Genomic DNA, 5,728 nt, shown 5'->3' with positions numbered 1-5,728 from the left:
CCAGAGGCGGCATTCAGAGGTGCCTCCCTGCCCCTCCCTCAGGGCACCACAATGCTGATGCGGCCCCTGACACTTTGCGATAAATAAGTGGGTTTTGGGTTGCAGTTTGGGCACTCGGGTCTCTAAAAGGTTCTCCATCACTGTACTATGGGGGGTCCTCAGTGTGCTCTGAGGTTGGTTGTTGTCTTGCAATCGTTTCATTACCCAAGTAGGTTACACCATCAGTGCCAGAAGGGAGTGGCATTTGCTCCCTGTTTACATACAAGTGTCTTTCCCCGTCAATGTCGGCGGGACAACCGCCTAATCCAAGAGCTAGCAAGAAGAAAACAACACAGCGAGAAGAACCCCACTCCCTTCCAGCACCCAATGATGTAACCTAGTTTAGTAATGAAACGTATGCAAAAAAACCCCCAAGAAGCTCAGAGAGCACCAAGAATTCCAGAGGAGAAAATCAAATAATATGGGGAACTGTTCTGTGTCTTGTCCCCTATTCCCCCATGTCCTTTTCTGAACATTTTACATTTATAGCTTCAGCAAAAAAAACACAACACCCCAAAAAAACCACCCAGTCCCTCTTAAGTTCCGTTGAGAACAATTTCCAGAGTGAGAATCTATAAAACCGGGAGCCTTACAAGCTTCGAAAGAGAAACAAAACTGAAGCGATAGAAATATTTCAGCAGCTAATTAGTATATCAAAGGATGAACGAACAGGAACAGATCTCAGACCTGTGAAAAACTAAAAAAATAGGACGGTGAAGTTCCATCTAGCCTGGCTCACAAAAATTTGTGCCTTGAATTAGTCCCTAAAGGGCTGTTAAGGTTCTTTCATGCTTCTGATGGAATTCAGAGGACTTAAGCCTTTATCTGACTAATGACTTTTTTCTCTGCCTGTGCCTCCCTTTTCAGCTAAGTTGTGTCATATCTTCACACCACATGGTTAGACTTTGCAAGAACACCAACATCACGTGAAATGTGATAATCTCCCAAGGTTTAAAAATGCTGTCTTTCCCCTGCACGAAAGACAACCTGCAGTACTATCATTGGGGGTGGGTTGTGTGAATGCAGCCGCCGTCTTGCTGGTTAATGATCCTGGGTAATCCACTTGGAGACCCCTTCCTGAAGGAGCTGGATAAATATCCTTAGATAAATAACATGAAATTGCAGAGAGAAGAGAATATTCTCCTCCTCCTCCTCCTCCGTAATTCTACAGGTTGAGGCTTCCCAGACGAAACCAGCTGATAGTATTTGCAGGAAAAAGCAAGATAAACCCATTTCTTTGTATAGCACAAAATGGGTGGTGGGATTTTATCCATTTTATTGTTCAGTCTGTTCATGGTGCTCGCCCATTTCACATGCCTGATTCTGGATGGTTAAAAAATAATAATAACTGAAATACAACAACAACAATCTATTAAAACCATTAAACAATATAATTTGTAAGAGCATGACATCCATGCACAATTTCAGAGGCTCCATACCCCTGTCAGATCCCCAGGGACAATGGCAAAAGCCTTCAGGGTCTTCTAGAAAGCCACCTGTAGCCATGCTCCTTCCGATGGGATGGGCAGATGGATTGGGAAGAGGCAGTCCCTCAAATGACCCCAACCCATGCCTTGTGGGGCTTTATAGATCATTACCAGCATCTTGAATTAAACTTGGAGGTGTAGGTGTAAAGTTTGGTCTAGTGCAGGGGGAGGCAACCCTGGCTCTTTTATGACTCGTGGACTTCAACTCCCAGAATTCCTGAGCCAGCTGGCTCAGGAATTCTGGGAGTTGAAGTCCACGAGTCATAAAAGAGCTAAGGTTGCCTACCCCGGTCTAGTGGTTAAGGCACGAGGCTAGAAAGCGGGGGAAGGTGAGTTTTAGTCCTGCCTTAGGCATGAAAGCTAGCTAGGTGTCTGAGCCAATCACCAGGAGTTGGTGAGTTCTAGTCCCACCTTAGCCATGCAAGTGGGCTAGGTGACTTTGAGCCAATCAGCAGGAAACTCGAATTCTAGTCCTCCTTTAGGCATGAAAGCTAGCTGGGTGTCTTTGAGCTTCTCAGCAGGAGACGCTGAGTTCGAGTCCTGCCTTAGGCACGGAAGCTAATTCAGTGTCTTTGAGCGAGGCAGATGTTCGAGTTATGCCTCAGTCGTGAAGTCTGGCTTCTTTTTAATCAGTCAACAGAAGACTCTTGAGATCTAGTCCTCCCTTAGACATGAAAGCTGGTTTGGTGAGTTTGCACCAATCAGCAGGAAGTTCTGGCTTTTAATCCTGCCTAGGCATGAAAACCAGGCGGGTGATTTGGGGGCCAGTCCGTCTCTTTCAGCCCAACTCACCCCACAGGGTGGTGGTGGTGAGAAGAATAGGAAGAGAAAGAAGGTGTGTTGGGTATGTTTGCCACCACGAATTCTTTGTAAAAGTAAAAGGATACAAATAAATAATAATAATAATACCATGAATATCTGAAGTGCAGGGCGTCCTGGTATAGGGATGGATACAACTGGCACACAACCCAGAGTTGTGCCTTCCTAGTCATGCTTGCCATCTGCTTTTTGAGCAGGAGCTGTGAGTCCAGAAGAACCCCAAACCGCACACAGGGTCTATTTGGGCAGTGCCAAATTATATCCAGCACCAAAAAAAAAAAAATGATAAATTCCAAGATCTGGACGGTTCCGAATCTTACCAGGATTGAAGCCTCTTGCTCCCCATCCAAACCCCCAGAGCCTTCAGGCACCAAGACAGGATATCAGCCATATTTGTAGCTCAGGGGTTGAACGGTGGGGTCCTTGAGCTTGATGGTTTCCTTGCAGACGTTTCCTTATCCCAGGGGTCTTCAAACTTGGCCCTTTGATGAGTTGCGGACTTCAGCTCCCAGAATTCCTCAGCCAGGCACGCGTGCCTGGCTGAGGAATTCTGGGAGCTGAAGTCCGCAACTCATAAAAGGGCCAAGTTTGTGTTCTGTACCAGCCTGCTACCGGCCCTGCAGAAAAGGCAACCCCTTTACAAACGGCAAGAGGCTGGAATTACGCCTGCCAAATTTATTACTACAAAAACAAACAAGACACGAACCAAGAAACAGGAGCTTTAAGAAACAGAAACTATCCAAGCGGTTGCCTTCAGCAAACCAGCCCTCCCACACATTCCCCTTATATAGAGTTCAGGGCGTGGCTTCTCTCTGCCTCCTTCCAAGAAGCCCCATTACCTTCCTCTGTTTACTCCTAATTGACTGCCTCCTGCGTCGGGCGTCCTTGAACAGGGCCAGCTGTGGGTCATCTTCATCCACACTGTCAGGCTCACACAGCTGGGTCTGCGTCGTGACCAGGTGGGAGGGGCCTGGCTGAGGGCTCTCATCAGCAAGATCTTCAACCCCCTCAGCAAGGTCTTCAACACCCCCCTCCTCCTCCTCTGAGTCGTCCGACCCAACTGCCGAACCCACAGGCTGACCCTGAATCACAACAGTTTGAAGACCCCTGCTCTATTTGGAGAACACTTTGAGGAAGGCTAAATTAATCCGAAAGGATTTTGCCCTTTGAAGCGCCACAGCGGAGAGAATTACCACAGCAAGCAGCCTCTCTCCTGGCAGAGCTTCAGTGAGGGCAAGCAAGGAATTTTGCTCCTTGAACTGTCACAAAGTGCAGCAAGACTCGTGGCCTGTAGACCATTGCAAATTCAAAGGAGTTCAGAATGTCCCGTTTTGAGGTTAAAAACGGCTGTCCTGCCTATTCTGGAAATATTCTGAGCTAGTGGTGAATATGTGTAGCATATATTGTATCGTTCTCCAGGATGGTTCAGGACCCATTTGAGGTAACATCGTCAGCTCATTAGCTTTGGCAAACCTCAGAATCTTCATTTGCAAATTCCCCCATTTATGCAGGGATGTCGTGAGGCACATATCTTGCAGCGTCTTCTCCTTGCTGGGTAGGCAACCATTCACACAGCCGTAAATTATCAGGATTCGCAGACTAGGCTAAGCCCCCAATAATACAAGTTCAATTGTTTGGCTGGAGTTATTCATTCATTTAGAATAGAATAGAGCTGGAAGGGACCTTGGAGGTCTTCTAGTCCAACCCGCTGCTCAAGCAGGAGAACCTATACCATTTCAAACAAATGACTGTCCAATCTCTTCTTAAAAACCTCCAGTGATGAAGCACCCACAATGTCTAGCGGCAAGCTGTTCCACTGGTTAATTGTTCTCACTGTTAGGAAGTAAGTTTCTCCTTAATTCCAGGTGGGGGTTTTTTTAATCCCATTTATATCCCACCCTTCTCCGAAGACTCAGGGCGGCTTACAATCTAAGAAGCACAAATCAATGTGCTTAGCAATAGCCTTCATTCTATGTATATGCCTGCTTATTAGGGCTTTCGCCCCCCCCAGCGGCATTTTTACAAAGTCAGCTTATTGCCCCCAACAATCTGGGTCCTCAATTTTACCTACCTCGGAAGGATGGAAGGCTGAGTCAACCTTGAGCCTGGTGGGACTCGAACCTGCACTAATTGCAGGCATTAGCCCACTGCTCCACCAAGGCTTCTCTCCATCCATTGTTTCTTGTCTTGCCTTCTGATGCTTTGGACAATAAAGTTGACCCCCTCCTACTTGTGGCAGCCCCTCAAATACTGGAATACCACTATCATTTCACCCCTAGTCCTTCTTTTCTCTAGACTGGCCATACCCAATTCTTGCAACTGTTCTTCATACGTTTTTGTCTCCGGGCCCTTAATCATCTTAGTTGCTCTTCTCTGCACTTTTTCCTAAGTCTGGACATCTACGTTTATTTATAAAAAAAATCTACATGACATTTATAAAAATCAACATTTATGGATGTTTATTCCATCCTTTATTACTGTACAAATAACTCAAGGTGGAGAGCACACATAATATTCTTCCTATTTTCCCCACAACCACCACCCTGTGAGTTGGGTTGGGCTGAGACTGACTGGCCCAAGGTCACCCGTCTGGCTTTCATGCCCAAAGCCGGACTAGAACTCGCCATCTCCCACTTTCTAATCTAGTGCCTTAACCACTAGCCATCCTGTCTTTCTGCTCTCTGGATGCTTGGCTCTGTTGCTCCTTTGGGCTGAGGTTGTTTCGATGCTGACCAAGGCTTTGTTGACAAGTGGCATATTTAGCTGATGAGGTGGTGGGCTTGTCTTATCTCCGGGTTATTTGCTTCCCAGGTGATAAATGGCACTGAGCACTGTGTGATGGGACGGCCTTTTTTTTTTTTCTTTTCCTTTGGCTGCTGCATTCCTGAGCTTGGTTTATTACGTCAATATGGAGAAAGTTCTGGTTTATTCTGAGAACTAAAGAGTCCTGCTGGATCTTTGGTTCAAACCAAGACCAATTCCAAATTCCTGGGATTTCTTTTGACTGGAAAATGTGGAAAGGTTTGTTTTGTGGCAGAACATCTTTAAGGCGGTTTAGGAAAGGCGAGAACCGGTGTCCCTTTATGACAGTGTCCCAAGAGATTTGGCTGATAGAAAGGCCACTGATTGTTCCGGTAACAACCCAGAGTTGCAAGAGAGTGAGTTTAAGCTAACTGAGGATTAAGCAGACAAGTTGATTCAGCTGATGGTGTGTGTGTGTGTGTGTGTGTGTGTGTGTGTGTGTGAACTCTTGAGCCTCTTTAAAATCCCCAAACGTGAAGGCTGGAGGAGGAAGGGAGTGGCTACGGCTGCAAATTGAGATGGACAGGCAAGCAAGAGAGCATGAGAAAGAGAGAATTCCAAAATAATTCCCCCCGGGCTCA

The sequence above is a fragment of the Vipera ursinii genome, assembly GCF_947247035.1.
Source record: "Vipera ursinii genome assembly, chromosome: 10".
Classification (NCBI taxonomy): domain Eukaryota; kingdom Metazoa; phylum Chordata; class Lepidosauria; order Squamata; family Viperidae; genus Vipera; species Vipera ursinii.
The sequence above is the reverse complement of the archived record's forward strand: the minus strand, read 5'-3'. Positions refer to the sequence as shown.